The sequence below is a fragment of the Pristiophorus japonicus genome, chromosome 1 (assembly GCF_044704955.1).
Source record: "Pristiophorus japonicus isolate sPriJap1 chromosome 1, sPriJap1.hap1, whole genome shotgun sequence".
NCBI lineage: Eukaryota > Metazoa > Chordata > Chondrichthyes > Pristiophoridae > Pristiophorus > Pristiophorus japonicus.
In genome coordinates, this window is record NC_091977.1 from 384,479,254 (window position 1) to 384,502,278 (window position 23,025).

Consider the following 23,025-nt stretch of genomic DNA (forward strand, 5'->3'; position numbering starts at 1 on the left):
AACTCCTTTCTCCTCTGCTGGCGGTCTCGAGCAGCCCGGCAAAGTGGTTCAACACAAAAAGCTGTTGGGCACACTGTCAGGAAGCAGGTAATTTTTTTATAGTGAATATCGGTTGCGGGGCAGAGTGGCAGCGGGCACACGGTGATTGTGTCATCACGACTGCAACCACAGTACCACAACGGAAGTGGGGGGAGCGGGGTGGAAGTCATCACCGCTGGAAAAATGGCCTAGATAAATTTCGCTGGCGGCGGCCATTGGACCGGAGGTCAGCGGCCGCTCAACTCCACTGCCTGGCCGCCGCGTTCCGGCGGGAACGGGTCTTTTTGGGGAACTGAATTTTGGCCCCACAAAGTCATATCTTTCAGTCATCATCCATACTTCTGCATCTCTGTGTGTGTCCTGTCCCACCAGAAAAATAGATCCACCAGAGGTAAAGGCACAGCATTAAACAGTTGGGTGGGAAGTGTGGACCTGAGGTACTTAAAATTGACTCCAAGAAGTTTCATGACTTCAGGTCAAATAAAGCCAAGGAAACCTCCTGCTGGTTGGTACCTAACGGGCTTCTTCAACTGACAAATGACCTCTATGATGAACATATAATGGAAACTCTGAAGGAAACAAAGACACAAATTTACTTTATGTGGGGTACTTCAATGCCCACCACCAAAAATTGCTTGGCAGCATCATCATCATCATCATCATCATCATCATCATCATAGCCAGTCCCTCGGAATCGAGAAAGACTTGCTTCCACTCCTGAAGTGAGTTCTTTGGTGGCTGTACAGTCCAATATGTGAGCCACAGACTCTGTCACAGGTGGGACAGATAGTCGTTGAGGGGAAGTGTGGGTGGGACTGGTTTGCCGCACGCTCTTTCCGCTGTCTGCGCTTGTTTTCTGCATACTCTCGGCATTGAGACTCGAGGTACTCAGCGCCCTCTCAGATGTACTTCCTCCACTTAGGGCGGTCTTTGGCCAGGGACTCCCAGTTGTCAGTGGGGATGTTGCACTTTATCAGGGAGGCTTTGAGGGTGTCCTTGTAGCATTTCTGCTGCCCACCTTTGACTCGTTTGCCATGAAGGAGCTCCGAGTAGAGCACTTGCTTTACTCTGGCATGCGGACTATGTGGCCTGCCCAGCGGAGCTGATCAAGTGTGGTCAGTGCTTCAATGCTGGGGATGTTGGTCTGGTTGAGGATGCTAATGTTGGTGCGCCTGTCCTCCCAGGGCATTTGTAGGATCTTGCAGAGGCGATATTTCTCCAGCAACTTGATGATGTCTACTGTACATGGTCCATGTCTCTGAGCCATACAGGGGGCGGGTATTACTACTGCCCTGTAGACCATGAGCTTGGTGGCAGTTTTGAGGGCCTGGTCTTCAAACACTCTTTTCCTCAGGCAACCGAAGGCTGAACCACTTCCCATATCTCGGGAGCCTCCTATCAACAAGAGCAGGTATCGACGACGAGATCCAACACTGCCTCCAGTGCGCCAGTGCAGCCTTCGGTCGCCTGAGGAAAAGAATGTTTGAAGCCCAGGCCCTCAAAACTGCCACCAAGCTCATGGCAGCATCACTACTGACTGAAGGACATAGCTACCAGACTGAGTCTGCATCTGGGGAAGAGGAAACAAAGGAATAATTGTTGGAGGCCAATCATCACAGTGCCAAGGCAGGCATCTACTTTAACATTAAACTTTCCTCTGTCATAAGGTGAGAAGTGGGGCTGTTAACTCATGATTCTATAGTGTTTAGCTTCATTTGCAACTACTTATAAAATGGAGCAGCCCATGCCAGCTGACAAAAGGACTTGGATAATGTCGAGGCTGGCTGAAAAATGAAAAGTAATATTTTTGCCACATAAATGATAGGTAATGACCATCTCCAATAATAAAAGGCCCAACAATAAATCCCTGAGTCACTGAGTCCTGCACCATCAACATCTTGAGGGTCATCATTGACCAGAAGCTTAACTGGACACCATCAACATGGCTACAAGAGAGTACATAGAATCATAGAATCATAGAATGGTTACAACACAGAAGGAGGCCATTCAGCCCATTGAGCCCATTCCGGCTCCCTGCAAGAGCGCTTCAGCTAGTCCTACTCCCCCACCCTTTTCCCGAAGGTGCATGGTAGGACAAAGGCTGGATGCTCTGACAAGTGGCTGCGTGTCTTGCGTCCTTACTCCCCATTGCCTCTATACCATCTACAAGGCTAAAGTCAGGAGTGTGCTGAGATGCTCACCGTTCACCTGGATAGGTGCAACTACAACAACACTCAAGAAGCATGATACTATCCAGGAAAGAGCAGTTTTCTTGATCAGCACCCTCCCACTAAATTCAATATCCACCTCGTCCTCCACTTGCACACTGTGGCTACAGTATGTACTATTTACAGTATACTCTGTAGCAAGTCTTCTAACGTACTTCAATAGCACCTCACAGCCCCATAGCCTCTATCAATGAGAAGGGCAAGCCTCTATCAATGAGAAGGGCAAGAGTAGCAATGTCATGGAAAAACCATCACTTCCAAGTAACCTTCCAAGTCACCCATCATCCTGATAGGGACATATATCACTGCTCCTTCATCAACGCTGAGTCAATATTGTACCCCAGTGAGACTCAGTGTCTGGGCAACTGTACTCCAGTGAGAGTCAGTATCTGTGGAACTGTACCTCAGGGAGAGTCAGTGTCTGGAATTCTACCCCAGTGAGAGTCAGTGTCTGTGGAATTCTACCCCAGTGAGAGTCAGTGTCTTATGGAACTGTACCCCAGTGAGAAGCAGTGTCTGTGGATTTGGAACACTATTGTAGGAGCAAACATCAGCACAAGTATTGCAGTGATTGAAGGAGCAGGTCCATGACCATCTTCTCAGGGCAACTAGGGATGGGCAATAAAAGTGGCTTTAGCAACTTTGCCCACTGCTGAGGCCATCACAGACCCTGACAGCAATGAAAGTATAGACTATTTTCCTGCTTAACAATGATGACTACAGTTCAAAAAGTAACCCATTGAATCAGAAGCACTTCGGAAAGCCTGACGAGGTTCTATGTAAATTAAAATTCAGCGGCCTAGAAACAGGCATTCACATAAAGGTGGCATAATGCCCACTTGAAACCCTCTTCCTGAAATTGGGCACATCGCCGGCTACGTTCAGGATAACCAGGTCTACATGCAGCACAACCAATGGCCCTGGAGTGCTCCTCACAGCTTCACTGTAGTCCTGAAGACTGTTGCCCATCCCAGTTTGGCCCCTTCCAGATTGTCTTGCCCCTTCCCGATCAGCCCCTACCTCCCTCCCACATGACAGCTCCATCCCTGACTCCCAATTGCTCATCTCTCTCACAATCACCTCTGGCCCAACTTCATCATCGTGGAACTGGCGAGCTGTCTCTGGTTGCACAACTGGCGTCCACAATTCACCAGCAATATGCTGATGAGGCCCAAGGCCCAATTTAGGGTGAGCTTCAGGCCTCTGCCTTCTGCCGCACTTCCAGTATGCTGCATATTTGAGGCTTCAAAATGGGCCACGATGAATTTCCACACCTTTATTTCTTAACTCAGAACATTGTCAACACATTTGATCACTATTGTCCATTATGCAATTTTCTTTTCTGGCATATTTCTAGGTGTTTTAAATGGAGTTTAATAAAAAAAATTACTTCATTCCTTTGAGTGAAGAGCATTTGTTTTTACTTATAGAAGAACACATGTGAAATGTGCTGCTATGCTGACTCCTTGTACTACATGACGTAGTGCATTGTGTTCTTTATTGTGTACTGCTCCTAAGTGATAAACTTTTGGAAGGATTAGATCTGACGGCCCCCTGAGGGGTCTCTGGAAGACTTTCTTGTGCTCCTGTTGGTCACCTATTACTATGTGCTGCAGACCCAAATAATCATGCCTGTCCTCATCTGTGGAGGCTGTAGTCAACGCTCTTCAGGATCTGAAGTTCTACTGAATATCTGTTGATTCGACACCAGATGTCACACACTCAGATCACTGACATTTTGTCCCGCTATATTCTACTGACTGGTGCTGAGGAAAGGTTCCTGAAGTTCTTGCCAATAATCGGTTATACTGGGCAAGAAATAGCAGGAATAATACTGGCCTTTCTGGATGAGAAAGGGATCGACATACAAAATTGTCGCGGACAATCTTATGATAATGCTTCAACTATGAGTGCGAAATACATTGGTGTCCAAATTATCATCAAAGAGCAATGCCCATATGTGCCATTTATACCATGCACAGTGCATTCACTCAACCTTATGGGGAAAAACAGTGTTGGATGCAGCCCAGTGATCATCAGATTTTTTGACATTGTACAAAAGTTGCACACTTTTACTCTTTGCATCGACGTATCGCTGGCAACTGCTTTATGAAAAACTAAAGCCTTTAGGGCTTTCTATCATCAAACAGCTTTCTGCTACTCGATGGTCAGCAAGGTATGAAGCAGTGTCACCCTATGTGGAGTGTTGGAATCCCCGGCAACTGACGAGGAACAGAAAGTTGAATGCCGAAATGAAGCTCAGTTGATCCTTGACAAACTGGGTGAACTGCATTCAGCTATTCTCATTGTTATTTGGAACATAGTCTTGAAGCGCTTTCACCTGATCAATCTCTCGCTTCAAGAGACCGGCTTGAATCTGAATGTCATGGTGTCCTTACTCGAGTCCCTTGTCAATTTTGTCAAGACCCAGCAGACAGAGTTTGAGGACTTTGAAGACGTAGGGATTAAACTGTGTGGCCACAATGAGTACAATTCAGCTCAGAGGCGTGTCCGGGTAAGCAATCGCCGCTATGACAACGGAGATGCTGAAAGCACTGTGCTGTCACCCAAGGAGAAATTCAAAACTGAAATGTTCCTTGTCATCATTGATCAATTAATCAGTACCTTGAAACACCGCCTTGAAGCATACAAGGAAACCAACTGTAAGTTTGGATTCCTGTCCAAGCTAGCCGCTCTCTCGATTCATGAGATCAAGCAAACCGCAACAAATCTTGCCCACTCCTATCCCAAAGATCTGGAACCTATGATTGAAAGTGAATTAATCCAGTTTTCTATCTTGGTGGCATCCTCAACAGAGCTTCAAATCTCAATTTGTGTCAAACAAACTAAGTCAGCAGAGCAGAGAATGTGTCAATTCCGCCATACACACACCCCCACCCAAACCTCATCTAACATTGAAATAGCTCTTCGGATATATCTGTTAATGATGGTATCGAATTGCAGTGGTGAGCGGTCTTTCTCAAAACTAAAATGCCTCAAGGATGAGGTCAGGAACCGAATGGGACAAGATCGACTTAATAGTCTTTCAATCATGAGCATCGAGAGCGAAGTACTGAGAGGACTTGACTTCTCGAAAATCGTTGATGAGTTTAGCTGACAAAAATCTAGGAAAGCCCAATGCAATGTTATACTTGTAGTTGCCTTTGTAGAGAAAATGAAATCCAAATCTATTGCACTGTCTTGTTCTAAATTGTTGTCATTGTCGATTTAGTTTCAAAATGTAAGGATTTAAAAAAATTAAAGCCTTGTTGTTTACTGTTTATACAGGGTTTCATCAAGGTATCGATTTGATTGTTTGGAAACATAATAAAATATTAAATGAATGTCGTCATAGTATCAATGAGAACATAACCCGAGATCTAGACCTGACCTGATCTTGACCTGATGCATACTCACTATAGCCTGTGACTTAGCTCACTAATATTATTTACTGCAGGATGTGAATGGGAGTAGGGGGCCCATGGCCGGGGTACTGCTCAGGGCCGGAGTCACCCTTAATCCGTCCCTTGGCATAAGGGCTGCTTCTACCAGTGTAAGAGTTTTAAAAAAGAAAACAAGAAAATGTTATCACTAATTTATACATTAAAAACCCTGTCCAATAAAGGGCTCTCCTCCTTCGGCCACCGACATGGCCAACAGCCCTTCTCTCTTGACTCCGCCTTACTAGAGCATATAGAATGCAATGCTGTTGAACAAGTAATGGCCTCATTAAAGTTTCAGAAATAAGTTTCTCTCAAGCTCAACTGTTATGTCTGTCTGCCACTGCAAGCTCGGAGGCTCACCACCGTATTGTGTGTAAACGTTGCACTGACTTTGAGCCTGCAACACCATTCAATAAGATCATGGCTGATCATTCCCTCAGTACCCCTTTCCTGCTTTCTCTCCATACCCCTGATCCCCTTAGCTGTAAGGGCCATATCTAAGTCACTCTTGAATATATCCAATAAACTGGCATCAACAACTCTCTGCGGTAGGGAATTCCACAGGTTAACAAGTCTCTGAGTGAAGAAGTTTCTCCTCATCTCAGTCCTAAATGGCCTTCCTCTTATCCTAAGACTGTGTCCCCTGGTTCTGGACTTCCCCAACATCGGGAACAATCTACCCGCATCTAACCTGTCCCGTCCCGTCAGAATCTTGTATGTTTCTCTGAGATCCCCTCTCATTCTTCTAAACCCCACTTCTGATAAAAAGTGGCGTTACATTAGCTACCCTCCAGTCCATAGGAACTGATCCCAAGTCGATAGACTGTTGGAAAATGATCACCAATGCATCCACTATTTCTTGGGCCATTTTCTTAAGTTGTCTTGGATGCAGACTATCAGGCGCCGGGGATTTATCGGCCTTCAATCCCATCAATTTCCTGAACACAATTTCCCGCCTAATAAGGATATCCTTCAGTTCCGCCTTCTCACTAGACCCTCGGTCCCCTAGTAGAAACATAGAAACATAGAAAATAGGTGCAGGAGTAGGCCATTCGGCCCTTCTAGCCTGCACCACCATTCAATGAGTTCATGGCTGAACATTCAACTTCAGTACCCCATTCCTGCTTTCTCGCCATACCCCTTGATCCCCCTAGTAGTAAGGACCTCATCTAACTCCTTTTTGAATATATTTAGTGAATTGGCCTCAACAACTTTCTGTGGTAGAGAATTCCACAGGTTCACCACTCTCTGGGTGAAGAAGTTCCTCCGCATCTCGGTCCTAAATGGCTTACCCCTTATCCTTAGACTGTGACCTCTGGTTCTGGACTTCCCAACATTGGGAACATTCTTCCTGCATCTAACCTGTCTAACCCCGTCAGAATTTTAAATGTTTCTATGAGGTCCCCTCTCATTCTTCTGAACTCCAGTGAATACAAGCCCAGTTGATCCAGTCTTTCTTGATAGGTCAGTCCCGCCATCCCGGGAATCAGTCTGGTGAACCTTCGCTGCACTCCCTCAATAGCAAGAATGTCCTTCCTCAGGTTAGGAGACCAAAACTGTACACAATACTCCAGGTGTGGCCTCACCAATGCCCTGTACAACTGTAGCAACACCTCCCTGCCCCTGTACTCAAATCCCCTTGCTATGAAGGCCAACATGCCATTTGCTTTCTTAACCGCCTGCTGCACCTGCATGCCAACCTTCAATGACTGATGTACCATGACACCCAGGTCTCTTTGCACCTCCCCTTTTCCTAATCTGTCACCATTCAGATAATAGTCTGTCTCTCTGTTTTTACCACCAAAGTGGATAACCTCACATTCACTTCCGGAAGGTTATTTGTGTCTTCCTTCGTGAAGACAGAACCAAAGTATTTGTTCAATAGGTCTGCCATTTCTTTGTTACCCATTATAAATTCACCTGAATCCGACTGCAAGGGACCTACGTTTGTCTTCACTAATCTTTTTCTCTTCACATATCTATAGAAGCTTTTGCAGTCAGTTTTTATGTTCCTGGCAAGCTTCTTCTCGTACTCTTTTTCCCCCCTCTTAATTAAACCCTTTGTCCTCCTTTGCTGAATTCTAAATTTCTCCCAGTCCTCAGGTTTGTTGCTTTTTCTGGCCAATTTATATGCCTCTTCCTTGGATTTAAAAGTACCTTTAATTTCTCTTGTTAGCCACGGTTGAGCCACCTTCCCCGTTTTATTTTTACTCCAGACAGGGATGTACAATTGTTGAAGTTCATCCATGTAATCTTTAAATGTCTGCCATTGCCTATCCACCGTCAACCCTTTGGTTCTGTCTTCACGAAGGAAGGCACAAATAACCTTCCGGAAGTACTAGGGGACCTTTCCCAGTGCCCCCCTTTTTTTTGTTTTTTTTTGATGGCACCAACACACAAATTATACAAGTGCCCCCTGGCTAAAAGGGAGGGGAGGCTCTAAAACCGCAAAATTAAACAAATTAAACTTTAGACAATCAAATCAAATTAAAATCTAGTTGCCGGGGGTGATGATGCACTCCAGTCCCACCGCCGGCCACCTCTTGCGGAAGGCCGCGAGTGTACCGGTGGACACCACGTGCTCCATTTCCAGGGACACCCTGGCTCTGATGTAATTGCGGAAGAGAGGCAGGCAGTCAGGCTGAACGGCCCCCTCGACCGCCCGCTGCCTGGACTGGCTGATGGCGCCCTTGGCCATGCCCAGGAGCAGTCCTACGAGTAGGCTCTCCGACCTGCCCACTCCCCTTTGCACAGGGTACCCAAAGATCAGGAGTGTGGGACTGAAGTGCAACCAGAATTTGAGGAGCAGCCCCTTCAAATAATGGAAGAGGGGCTGCAATCTCGCACACTCCATAAAAACATGGAACACGGACTCTTCCAGACCACAGAAATTGCAGGATGGCTGGGAGTAGATGAACCGGCTTAAAAGCTTATGCACGGGATTGCTCCATGCACCACCCTCCAGGCCAAGTCCCCAAGAGATCGGGGGAGGACTCCCATGTAGAGTGCACTCCAGTGGGGATTCCCGCCTCCTCCGGACCGCAAGATGGTGCGCCATGGCGTGTCCGGACAGCAGACGAGGATGGCAAGGTGGAGATTGTGCAAGAGCAGCCCGTACAGGAAACCCCTCCGCGCAGAACTGAAAGGCACGGAGGGGATTTCCACAAGGCGGCTCAAGTTGTGATGCGCCAGCTCCCGAGGGAGGTTTCGGGGCTTGGCACCAATGAGGAATTCCATCCGGACGGGGGTCAGTTCAGACGGGATCTCCCCGCGTGCTTGAGCTTCCTCGACACACCTAACGGAGTCAGGGCCCAGTGCTGTTTTTAGCGCTGGGCCCTGGCATTGGCCGCGCGCCGGACATCGGCCCAGTTTAGACGCCATGGCAGCACAGCTGGCGCCATCCAACCCGTTCCTCCACCATTGAGCAGGTCCCTGACCCTGGTCACCTCGCCAGCCACAGCCTTCTCGCCTGCATGCCACCTAAAACCGCGGTCGTGGAGGTACGGATTCCTGAGCAGCGGCTCCTGTAGGACAGCCGCCACTCCAGAAGGGGGAGAGCTGCACTTAGTGACAACTCTGTTCCAGACCCTGATGAGTTCCTGGTAAAAAACAGGCAGACCCCGCATGGTGGTCCTGACACCCGCCAGGCTCACAAACAGGAGCTGAGTGACATAGAAAATAGGTGCAGGAGTAGGCCATTCGACCCTTCTAGCCTGCACCGAATATTGAGGTCATAATTGAGGTTGTATTGCTGGTGGAAGAAATACATGCCACCTAGGATGGGGCTCAACATACAGGTATCTCTGCAAGGCCTGAAGACGGAAAGTCGCTAGCTGGGTGCTGACGCACAACTGACCGCCTTCCCTAAGCGGGAGACTCAAAACCGCAGCAGAGACCCAGTGCTTTCTGTTGTTCTAGAAGATGTCCACCAGCTTCTTCTGTATCTTGGCGACAAACGCAGAGGGAGGGGTCAAAGTGACCAGCCGGTACCACAGCATAGCGGCCACCAGCTGGTTTATAACTAGCGCTCGACCACTGTAGGACAGCACTCGGAGCAGTCCTGTCCAGCGCCCAAGGCGAGCGGCGACTTTGGCCTCCAGCTCCTGCCAGTTCGCCGGCCAGGCTTCCTCGTCGGGGCTAAGATAGACTCCCAGATAGAGGAGATGGGTCGTGCTCCAGGCAAAAGGCCTGAGCTCCTCCGGCAGGGAGTCCACCTGCCACTGACCCACCAGGAGTCTGGAACATTTCTCCCAGTTGATCCTGGCGGAGGATGCAGCTGAGTAAATCTCCTGGCACTCGTGCAGCCTCTGTAGGTCAATGGGATCCTCGACCATGAGGAGCACGTCATCGGCATTAGCAGAGAGGACAACCCCCAAGCCCGGCCCTTGCAGAACCAGTTCCGTCAAAGGCGCAGGAAAGGCTCCACGCATAAGGCATATAACTGGCCAGATATGGGGCATCCCTGGCGCACCCCTCTCCCAAAGCTAAGGGGCACCGTCAAAGACCCGTTAACCTTAATTAGACACTCCATGGCGGCATACAAAAGTCGGATCCGTGCAACTAAGTGCATCCCGAACCCGAAAGCGCGCAGAATTCCAAACAGATACTCGTGATCCACCCTGTTGAATGCCTTCTCCTGGTCTAGGGAAAGGAAGGTGACCGACAGACCAGCCTCCTGGGAATGGTGGACCAGGTCCCAGACCAGATGGATGTTGTTGTGGAATGTCCGGCCCGGGACCATGTAGCACTGGTCGGGGTGGATCATGTGGTCCAGCACGGCGCCAAGACGAGCAGACATCACCCTGGCAAAAATGTTGTAATCCGTGCTGAGTTCTTAAGTAGACGGCGATCGCCCTTCTTAGGCAGCAGGACGATGACTGCCCTGCACCAAGAGAGGGGCATCTCCCCGGTTACCAGACTTTCCCCCAGGACCCGTACGTAGTCGCCCCCCAGGACGTCCCAGAATGCCCTGTGGAACTCCACGGTCAGCCCGTCCAGCACTGGGGACTTTCCCCTCGAAAGCTGGTCGAGGGCATCGGTCAGCTCCTCCAGGCTTAGCGGAGTGTCCAGATTTTCAGCGCACTCCGGGCCGACCTTCGGCAGGTCCTCCCACAAAACTCTACGCACTTCGTCGCTGGATGGATCCGGAGAGAACAGAGCCCCGTAATAGTCTCGGGCCCTGTTATTGGTGTCCTCCGGGTCCGAGATCAGGGATCCGTCGTCGGCCAACAACGTCAAGAGCTGCTTACGGACCGCCGGTCTTTTTTCCAACGAGTAGAAGAAGGGGGAGCCACGGTCCAGGTCCTGAAGGAACCAGATTTGTGACCTCACGAACGCGCCTCCGGACCCGACAAACTTCAGGTCCTTCAGCGTGGCCTTCTTCGCTTCGTACATCGTCCGCAGGGCCGGGTCCTCGATGACTTGACTGAGACGGGATTCCAGATCGAGCACCTCCTTCTCCAGGAGTCCCACCCTGGCCTCTCGCCTCTTGGTCAACCCCTTCACGTACTCTTGGCAGAAGAGACGGACGTGAGCCTTGCCCACGTCCCACCATAACCTCAAGGAGGGGAAGCCCCACCTGCTTCCTTCTCCAGTCGGCCCAGAGCATGGCGCCGGCCGCATGGAGGCCGCCAGAACGCAGGAGACGTACGCCCAGGATACGTAAAGGCAGTCGACTCTGGATCATCTGCTTCCAGGCCTCACCCAAGTAAAGGCGCGGGAGTCGGGATGGAGATTTCGCCAGACGTCCACCAAGTCAAATGACCTGACCAGGTCCCTCAACTTCTCCATCGCCGACATGCTCTGCGGGGCACCAGAGTGGTCCCTCGCCTCGAGGATGCAGTTAAAATCCCCCCCGAGAACATTGCAGTCGCCGCCGTCGACGGAGCCAAGAAAGTGGACAATTCTTCGAAGAAGCGCACTTGCTGCAGGCCGGGCTGAGGGGCGTACATGTTCACTAAATGGAGCGGCTCGTCCCTCAGGTGAACCGTGACATGGAGCAAGTGGCCTGGCACAGGCTCCTTGACCCCCAAGATCTCCGGCTGAAAATGTGGTGTCAGCAAGATAGCCACCCCACAAGAAGTGGCAGTGAGGTGTCTCATGTGGACCTCTCCTTGCCATTCCAAGAGCCACGTGGACTCATCTCCCGGAATGGTGTAGGTTTCTTGCAGGAAGCACACCGCATATTTCCCCGCCCGTAGGAGCGAAAAATTGTTAAATCTACGGCGTGCCTCTCTGCCGCTGTTGATGTTGAGGCTGGCTATGGTTATCTTCATGACAAGAGCATAGTGCAACTTCTAACTTAAACTACAGTGGCGGGGGGGGACGGAGTCGTTTGATGACCTCCACTCCCTCAGCAGCCCAGCAAGGAATGTTCTGAGCCGGCGCAGCTCAAGGGCTTCTAGTTTTGATAAGGTCCTGTCCACGTCCATGGTTTTGACGGCGGCGCAGACAGAACTGATGAGCAGCGCCGGCTTGGACCATTTGTCCAGAGCCAGATGGGCTCTATTGCGGCAACCCTGGCATTGCGCCAAAAAGTCCCGGAGTTCCTTGGCAGGAATGAGGGGGGACCCAGTGGCGGGTACGAGGAGATCCACCACCTCACTGGTGATGGACTCCACATCTTCTCCCGCGTCCTCCACCGAGTCCCCGTCCTCCTCCGGGAAGTTCATCACCAGCAGCCAGTCTGTCAACCACACGGGCTTTGGCAAACAGCCCGGCCGCACCATCTGGCCCTATCTCTGTCACGATCCCACCCCCAGGATCATCGGCAGAGGAGTCCTCCCTGGACACCCCCTGGGATGCTGGGTCGGGAAGCAGCAGCGGAGGGAGGTCCCCCTCTGCCCCAGGCACCGGGGAGCATGGAGAGACTGGGCAGAAAAACAGCTCCAGGTCCTCCAAGTCCCCCGGCTCCATCATCAGGGAGGACGATTGGGGTTCCACACCCTCCCCGCTACCATCCACCGGCCTAGCGGGTGGGTGTTCATGAAGTACATCTTGTTCTTTTCGCACCAGGTCGAGCAGATCCCGAGGGATGTCAATAATTGGCTGGGAGGGTTTGGACTCGGCCTCATCGGCCCCGCCCGCCTCAGTCCCCGGGAGGCTCTACCCGGCAGCGGCATTTTCTTTTCGCGGCCCCGCGCCCCCCGCAAGTGGCAGTTCTTGTTCCCCATCCCCGGGAGGCACAGGCTGGGCAGCCTTGGATGTCTCGCCTTCCCGAGGGACAGGCTCCACCCACCTTCGGTGCGCATTGGGAACGCTGGTGGGGGATGCGGGACTCGCGCTGGGCACCAACTCCTCCAAGAAGGGACCTTGGTCATCCTCCGCTTCCTTGGAGTGGTGCCTCCTTTTTTTACTGGAGGGACGCGGAGGCAGGGAGCTCTCCATGTCGGGTGGGGCTCCCGCCTCCACTCCCTCCTTCCGATTATCTTGCCCGCGCCCGAAGCTGACCACAAACTCCCTGCAGAGGCGGGTGTGGTCAGGGGATCGGGCCCAGGCTCAGAATGCAACGTGCTCACCGGCGATAGTGGGGAGGGTGAGCGCGTTGATTGGGCTGTGTGGCCCACTGAGGGGACTGTCCGGAGGGGTGTTTATTTGTTTTCTTCCGTGCCCTTGTTCCGCACGGATGCTCTCCCTCCCCCCGCGCCGGAGCCCGCGAAGACAAAGGCCTCCGACGATGCCCGCGCACCTACGGCTCCCGGCACACAGGCGGTACAAGGGAGAGGGGTGGCAGTGGCACCAGCCTTGGCCGCTTTGGCTGTTTTAGCGACCTTGGAGGCGGGGCAGTTCTTTCGGACGTGTCCCACCTCCTCACAGGCATGGCACCGCACGCCGTCCGATGTCCAGAAGACGTGGTAGGCAGTCCTCTCGTGGACCACATTGAATGTACCCTCTGTTACCTCCTCCTGGGCCAGCTGAATGAAAAGCTGGCGCCGGAAGGAGAACACATGACGGAGGTTGGCCTCCTTGAAGCCGAGCGGTATCGGCGTTATCTCTGACCTCACCTCCCCCAGTTGATGTAGGTGGGGGAGGAGGAGCTCCCCGGGAACAAAGGGCGGGACGTTCGAGATGACGACGCTCTGCGCGGTGGCCTCGAGAGGATCCACCGGCAGGAATGTCCCGCCCACCGTGAGCCCCTTACTGAGGGCCAGGGACACTGCCCGCTCCGACCCCAGGAAGAACACAGCCTTCCCGTACATGTTGGAGGCGGCGACAATGGCCGAGGGGCCGACTACCCCAGCCATTGCCCTCACGCACTCCTCGATGGTCGTGTTGGGGTGAGTGTAGCTCTTGACCCTGTTCTTTTTAGTAATGAGTCTGAAAGGTGGCAGGGCAGCAGGAGCCGCCGTGGCCTTTGCTGCCACGCACGCATAAGTTTGTGCTGGCCCCGCCATCGGCAAAGATGGACTCACCATATCGGGGTCCCTTTAAGGGCTCACTCACCCCAAAGTGACAGGCCTTAAAGGTCTTGATTGGCCTCGTTGATGAGCAGAGGGAGTTCTTAATGAGGCATACCTCTCCCCAACTTTTGACAATTGTGGAGGGGTCCTTTTCCCTTTGGTCAGTCGTTGTTTGTTTTATAAAATATATTTTAAAAGAGGCTCTCAGAGAGAGAGAGAGAGGAGAGACAGAGAGAGAGAGGGAGGGGGGACGGTGGAAAAGAGAGAGGCTGTGGTATCAGGCAATTCTCACAGCATTGGGTGGGTGCTTGCAGGGGGTACACTCCCCGGATCACAAACAAAGTCTTTATATTCTTCTCGCAGGGGGACAAGATATCTTCATCTGGGATGGCTGGACCCGCCCAGGCACAGTCCTCCAAATGATGTTAAATAATTAATGGGAAAGAGATTACACCCAGCTAGCTCCAGCCACCTGGGCCAGGCAATGGGGGAGGAGTGCTTCCAGTGGTGTGTGGGGCCCAGTTGTTCGCACGAACCCCACACACTTGCACGCACACCCCCCCCCAATGTTCTTAATAAATCTCCTTTTCTCCCAACACCGATTAAGCTAAGCAAAGTCTTTTTTGAGGAGTGCACTAAAATAAAACCACTTGTTGATTTTGACAATGGCTCTCCCTCCTTCTACACAGCCGGTGAGTAAGTTGAATGGCAGCTGTTCCTTCCCCCTCTCTCAAACTCTACAGGAGTATTGGCAGCTCTCCCTCCTCTCCCCTCTCCAGGCCGTTTTTCTTCCTCCTCCTCTCACAGGTTCCTGGGTTCACTCCCACTCTGCACCAGTTCAACTATTTTAGTGGTGCATTTTAAACAATTGCCCCCTGAAAGGGGGGTCACACTCCAAAACAAAGTTTTTCCCCGTGCCTCTTTTTTGGGCGGGGGTTTAGGGCACTAAAAACAGAAATTATACAAGTGCCCCTGGCTAAAAGGGGGACATTATCAGTTCAACTATTTTAGTTGTGCATTTTAAACAAATGCTCCCTGCAAGGGGGGTCACACTCCAAAATATATTCTTTCCCAGTGCCACTTTTTTTTTTTTTTTTGAGGGCACCAACACACACATTATACAAGTGCCCCCTGGCTAAAAGGCGGGGGGGCACTAAAACCGGCAAATTAAACAAATTAAACTTTAGACAATAAAATCAAATTAAAATTTGGTTGCCGGGGGTGATGATGCACTCCAGTCCCTCCAGCGCCCACCTCTCGCGGAAGGCTGCGAGCGTATTGGTGGACACCCCGTGCTCCATCTCCAGGGACACCCTGACCCGGATGTAACCGCAGAAGAGAGACAGGCAGTCTGGCTGAACGGCCCCCTCGACCGCCCGCTGCCTGGACCGGCTGATGGCTCCCTTGGCCATGCCCAGGAGCAGTCCTACGAGGAGGACTTCCGACCTGCTCACTCCCCTCCGCACAGGGTGCCCAAAGATCAGGAGTGTGGGACTGAAGTGCAACCAGAATTTGAGGAGCAGCCCCTTCAAATAATGGAATAGGGGCTGCAACCTCGCACATCCTACAATTCTTTTTGTTGTGAACGAAATAAAAATTAAATCAAGTGCCCCCTGATTAAAAGGGGGGTCACACTCCAAAAAACTTTTCAATGCCCCCTTATTTTTTTTGAGGGCATAACAACACAAATTAAACAAGTGCCGCCTAGCTAAAAGTGGTGGGGGTGGGGGGGTCACTAAAACTGACAAACATAGACAAATTAAACTTTGGACATGGTTCAAATTAATATTTAGTTGCCGGGGGTGATGATGCACTCCAGTCCCTCCGGAATCCACATCTCGCAGTGTACCAATGGACACCGCCTGTCAACAGCTCTATAACTATTTTAAATTGTGATCAGTAATCAAGTGCCCCCTGATTAAAAGGAGGGGGGACACATCAAACATTTTCAAACAACTGCCCCCTTGTTTTATTTGAGGGCACAAAAACACAAATTATACAAGTGCCCCCTGGCTAAAAGGGGAGGGGGCACTAAAACCGCAATTAAACAAATTAAACTTTAAACAATAATAATCAAATTAAAATTTGGTTGCCGGAGGTGATGATGCACTCCAATCCCTCCGGCCCTCACCTCTTGCGGAAGGCCGCGAGCATACCGGTCAACACCGTGTGCTCCATCTCCAGGGACTCCCTGGCTCGAGCAGGTTCCTGACCCTGGTCACCTCGCCAGCCACAGCCCTCTCGTCCGCCTGCCACCTAAAACCGCAGTCATGAAGGTACGGATTACTGAGCAACGGCTCCTGCAGGACAGCCGCCACTCCAGACAGAGGAGAGTTACACTTGGTGGCAACTCTGTTCCAGACACTGATGAGATCCTGGTAAAAGACAGGCAGACCCCGCATGGTGGTCCTGACACCCCCCCAGGCTCACAAACAGCAGCTGCGTGTTGTAATTGAGGCTGTACTGCTGGCGGAAGAAATGCATCTCTAGCGCACGCCATCTAGGATGGGGCTCGACATAGAGGTATCTCTGCAGGGTCTGAAGATGGAAAGTTGCATGCTGGATGCTGACGCACACCAACGCCAGACCGTCCTCCCTAAGTGGGAGAATCAAAACCGCAGCAGAGACCCAGTGTTTCCTGTTGTTCCAGAAGAAGTCCACCAGTTTCTTCGGTATCTTGGCGACAAACACAGGGGGAGGGGTCAAAGTGACTCAACAGCTCTACAATTATTTTGTGTTGTATCAGTAATCAAGTGCCCCCTGATTAAAGGGAGGGGGGGACATACTCCAAAAAACCTTTCAAGTGCCCCCTTATCTTTTTTTATTTTTATTTTTTAAGGGTACTAAAAACGCAAATTATACAAGTGCCCCCCTGGCTAAAAGGGATGGGGGGGGCACTAAAACCGACAAACATAGACAAATTAAACTTTGGACATGTTTCAAATAAAAAATTGGTTGTCGGGGGTGATGATGTACTCCAGTCTCTCCGGCGTCCACATCTCGCAGAAGGCCGCGAGCGTACCGGTGGACACCGTGTGTCAACAGCTCTACAACTATTTTTGTAGAAAAACAGAAAATCAAGTGCCCCCTGATTAAAGGGGTGGACACACCAAACATTTTCAAATAAATGACCCCATTTTTTTTTTGGTGTTTTTTTTAGGGTACTAAAAACACAAATTATACAAGTGCCCCCTGGCTAAGAGGAGGGGTACTAAAACCATCAAATTAAACAAATTAACATTTAGGCATAAAATCAAATTAAAATTTGGTTGTCAGGGGTGATGATTCACACCAGTCCTTCCGATGCCCACCTCTCGCGGAAGGCCGCGAGTGTGTCGGTGGACACCGCATGCTCCATCTCCAGGGACACGCTGGCTCGGATGTAACCGCGGAAGAGAGGCAGGCAGTCGGGCTGAATGACCCCCTCGACCGCCCGCTGCCTGGACCGGCTGATGGTCCCCTTGCCTATGCCGAGGAGCAGTCCTACCTACCAGGAGGCCTTCCGACCTGCCCGCTCCCCTCCGCACAAGGTGCCCAAAGATCAGGAGTGTGGGACTGAAGTACAACCAGAATTTGAGGAGCAGCCCTTCAAATATTGGAATAGGAGCTGCAACCTCGCACATTCCATAAAAATGTGGAACATGGAGTACTCCAGACCGCAGAAATTGCAGGCGGCCTGGGAGCCCGTGAACCGACCTAAAAACTTATTGCACGGGACTGCTCTGTGCACCACCCTCTAGGCCAAGTCCCCATTAAATAGTGGGAGGACTCCCGCGTAGAGAGCACTCCATTGCGGACTTCCGCCTCCTCCGGACGGCAAGATGGTGCGCCATGGCTTGTCCGGACGGCAAACAAGGATGGCAAGGTGCAGAGTGTGCCCGCACAGGAAACCCCTCCGCGCAGAACTGAAAGGCATGGAGGGGATTTCCCCAAGGAGGCTCAAGTTGTGAGGTGCCGGTTTGCAAGAGGGTTTCGGGGCTTGGCGCCGATGAGAAATTCTGTCCGGACAGGCATCAGTTCAGACGGGATCTCCCCACATGCTTGAGCCTCTTCGACACACCTAACAGAGTCAGGGCCCAGCGTTGTTTTTAGCGACTCGATGGCATTGGCTGCTAGCCGAACGCGGCCCAGTTTAGTCACAGTGCCAGCAAGTCTGGCGCCATGCAACCCGCTCCTCCGCCATCGAGCAGGTCCCTGATCCTTGTCACCTCACCAGCCACAGCCCTCTCATCCACCTACAACCTAAAACCGCGGTCGTGGAGGTACGGATTCCTGAGCAGCAGCTCCTGCACTACAGCCGCCTCTCCAGATGGGGGAGAGCTGCGCTTGGTGGCGACTCTGTTCCAGACCCTGATGAGTTCCTGGTAAAAGACAGGCAGACCCCGTATGGTGGTCCTGACACCCCCCCAGGCTCACAAACAGGAGCTGCGTGTCGTAATTGAGGCTGTACTGCTGGCGGAAGAAATACATCGCCAGCGCACGCCACCTAGGAGGGGGCTCGACATAGAGGTATCTCTGCAGGGTCTGAAGATGGAAAGTTGCATGCTGGGTGCTGACACACACCAACGCCTGACTGCCCCCCCTAAGCGGGAGACTCAAAACCGCAGCAAAGACCCAGTGCTTCCTGCTGTTCCAGAAGAAGTCCACCAGCTTCTTCGGTATCATGGCGACAAACGCAGGGGGAGGGGTCAAAGTGACTCAACAGCTCTACAATTATTTTGTGTTGTATCAGTAATCAAGTGCCCCCTGATTAAAGGGAGGGGGGGACATACTCCAAAAAACTTTTCAAGTACCCCGTATTTTTTTCTTGAGGGCACTAAAAACACAAATTATACAACTGCCCCCTTAGCTAAAAGGAGAAGGGGGCACAAAAACCGACAAGCATAGACAAATTAAACTTTGGACATGGTTCAAATTAAAATTTGGTTGCCGGGGGTGATGATGTACTCCAGTCCCTCTGGCGTCCACATCTCGCAGAAGGCCGCGAGTGTACCGGTGGACACCGCATGTCAACAGCTCTACAACCATTTTATAGAAAAACAGTTAAACAATTAAATCAAGTGCCCCTCTTATGGTGGGGGGACACTCCAAACACTTTCAATCAAGTGCCCCCTTGTTTTTTGTTTGTTTTTTTTTGCTGGGAAGGTTTTGAGGGCACAAAAAACACAAATTATAAGAGTGCCTCCTGGATAAAAGGGGAGGGGACACACCAAAGACTTTTCAAGTGCCCCCTTTTTTTTTCTAGGGCAGTAAAAACACAAATTATACAAGTGCCCCCTGGCTAAAAGGGCGGGGCGCACTAAAACTGGCAATTAAACAAATTAAACTTTACACAATAATAATCAAATTAAAATGTGGTTGCCAGGGGTGATGATGTACTCCAGTCCCTCCGGTGTCCACAGCTCGCAGAAGGCCACGAGCGTACCGGTGGACACCGCCTGTCAACAGCTCCACAACTCTTTTGATTGGAAACAGAAATAAACATTAGTTCAAGTGCCCCCCGATCTGGGGGACACTCCAAACACTTATCTTTATATTGGTTTTTTTGTATTTTTTGTGTTTTTTTTTGTTGTTTTCTTGTGGATTTTTTTGGGCCCTAAAACTGTAAATTTATAAGTGCCCCCTATAACAGGGGAGGGGGACACTAAAACCGGCAGTTAAAACAAATTAAACTTTAAAACATACTTCAAATTAAAATTTGGTTGCCGGGGGTAACGATGCACTCCAGTCCCTCCGGCGCCCATCTCTCGCGGAAGGCCGCGAGCCTAACGGTGGACACCGCGTGTCAACAGCTCCACAACTCTTTTGGGGGGGGGAACAAAATAAACGTTAGATCAAGTGCCCCCCGATCTGGGGGACACTCCAGACACTTAACTGTCCCTTTTTTTAAAAAATGTTTTTTGTTTCTTTTTTTTGTTTTTTTCTGGGTTTTTTTGTGATTTTTTTGGGGGGGGCATTAAAACCATATATTTTACAAGTGCCCCCTATAAAAGGGGAAGGGCACACTAAAAATCCGGCAATTAAAGCAAATTAAACTTTAAAACATATAAAATCAAATTAAAATTTGGTTGCCGGGGGTAACAATGCACTCCAGTCCCTCCAGCGCCCACCTCTCGTGGAAGGCCGCGAGCGTACCTGTGGACACCGGTGTCAAACAGCTCCACAACTCTTTTTGGGGGAGACACATTAGATCGAGTGCCCCCCGATCTGGGGGAAACTCCAGACACTTTTAACTGCCCTCTTTTATTTGTGGGGTTTTTTTGGTGATTTTTTGGGGCATTAAAATCATATAATTTACAAGTGCCCCCTATAAAAGTGGAGGGGGACACTAAAACCCGGCAATTAAAATAAATTAAACTTTAAAACATAAAATCAAATTAAAATTTGGTTGCCGGGGGTGATGATGCACTCCAGTCCCTCCGGCGCCCACCTCTCGCGGAAGGCCGCAAGCGTACCGGTGGACACCGCGTGTCAACAGCTCCACAAACCTGTGAGCATGCTCATAGGTGCATATTATAGGTGATGGCCATGCTAGGTGCAATAGTAGGTCTGCCAGAGAGCTTCTTATCAGTGTCAAGGAGCATGGAGAAATCCAGCTCCATTATTGCATGGGGCTTTGCGCAGAGCTTGGAGGCCATGATTTCCAAGAGGGAAGTGATGGGCTGACTCCATGAGAGACCGTGTAGACCCAGCCATGATGCTGCGTGTGATGGGCGATGTCGCAGCTTCCATTGCAGCACAGGCGGAAGTGACCCAATGTGTAAGTGCTGCGATGGAAGCTCAGACTGCTACCATCGATGCTGGGTTTATGAATGTAGAAAGGGGTATGCAGGGTCTCACAGCACTCGAGAAATCTGTCCCCCAACAGATGGCTAGGAATGCTGAGGTGCCGCTCCGGGGGAGTAGCAGTGGATCTGTGGAGCAAGAGCCTGCTGTCCTCTCTCAGGATGATGGCATGCCTACTTCCACCAGTGCCACTCCGCGAGTGCCCTTGCTGCTGCCTGTCATCCAGCCTGTCCAGGCTGCTGCCGCCCACGTTGAGGTGGTGCAGTTTACAACTGGGCTTTCTAGGCCCAGAGCTGCTTGACGTCATCCTGCAAGGCCATCTGCAGTGTCCCTCAATGAAGGTCAGCACCCTTCCGCTAGCCATGCCGCAGCCAATGGGGGAATAATTCGTAGGAGCACTTGAGTAGAAAAAGGAACACGAAAGACAGACACGAAGGGAATGCACAAGGGTGATTCATTGACGTTGTTGTTTTGATTTGGATTTAATACATTTATAAATTATGTTTGTTTTGTGGTTGGTCTCATTTCAGCTTTGTGCCCAGGAGGATACTGCAATGTTCCATGACAGAAGGATTGTAAGATGACAGGATGATTAGGGCTGGGAAATCAACATCCAGGGGTATTCAACATTCAGGAAGGATAGAATAAAAGGAAAAGGAGGTGGGGTAGCATTGCTGGTTAAAGAGGAGATTAATGCAATAGTTAGGAAAGACATTAGCTTGGATGATGTGGAATCTATATGGGTAGAGCTGCAGAACACCAAAGGGCAAAAAACGTTAGTGGGAGTTGTGTACAGACCTCCAAACAGTAGTAGTGATGTTGGGGAGGGCATCAAACAGGAAATTAGGAGTGCATGCAATAAAGGTGCAGCAGTTATAATGGGTGACTATAATATGCACATAGATTGGGCTAGCCAAACTGGAAGCAATACGGTAGAGGAGGATTTCCTGGAGTGCATAAGGGATGGTTTTCTAGACCAATATGTCGAGGAACCAACTAGGGGGGAGGCCATCTTAGACTGGGTGTTGTGTAATGAGAGAGGATTAATTACCAATCTCATTGTGCGAGGCCCCTTGGGGAAGAGTGACCATAATATGGTGGAATTTTGCATTAGGATGGAGAATGAAACAGTTAATTCAGAAACCATGGTCCAGAACTTAAAGAAGGGTAACTTTGAAGGTATGAGGCGTGAATTGGCTAAGATAGATTGGCGAATGATACTTAAGGGGTTGACTGTGGATGGGCAATGGCAGACATTTAGAGACCGCATGGATGAATTACAACAATTGTACATTCCTGTCTGGCGTAAAAATAAAAAAGGGAAGGTGGCTCAACCGTGGTTATCTAGGGAAATCAGGGATAGTATTAAAGCCAATGAAGTGGCATACAAATTGGCCAGAAATAGCAGCGAACCTGGGGACTGGGAGAAATTTAGAACTCAGCAGAGGAGGACAAAGGGTTTGATTAGGGCAGGGAAAATGGAGTACGAGAAGAAGCTTGCAGGGAACATTAAGGCGGATTGCAAAAGTTTCTATAGGTATGTAAAGAGAAAAAGGTTAGTAAAGACAAACGTAGGTCCCCTGCAGTCAGAATCAGGGGAAGTCATAACGGGGAACAAAGAAATGGCAGACCAATTGAACAAGTACTTTGGTTCAGTATTCACTAGAGGACACAAACAACCTTCCGGATATAAAAGGGGTCAGAGGGTCTAGTAAGGAAGAGGAACTGAGGGAAATCCTTATTAGTTGGGAAATTATGTTGGGGAAATTGATGGGATTGAAGGCCGATAAATCCCCAGTGCCTGATGGACTGCATTCCAGAGTACTTAAGGAGGTGGCCTTGGAAATAGCGGATGCATTGACAGTCATTTTCCAACATTCCATTGACTCTGGATCAGTTACTATGGAGTGGAGGATAGCCAATGTAACCCCACTTTTTAAAAAAGGAGAGAGAGAGAAAGCAGGGAATTATAGACCGGTCAGCCTGACCTCAGTAGTGGGTAAAATGATGGAATCAATTATTAAGGATGTCATAGCAGCGCATTTGGAAAATGGTGACACGATAGGTCCAAGTCAGCATGGATTTGTGAAAGGGAAATCATGCTTGACAAATCTTCTGGAATTTTTTGAG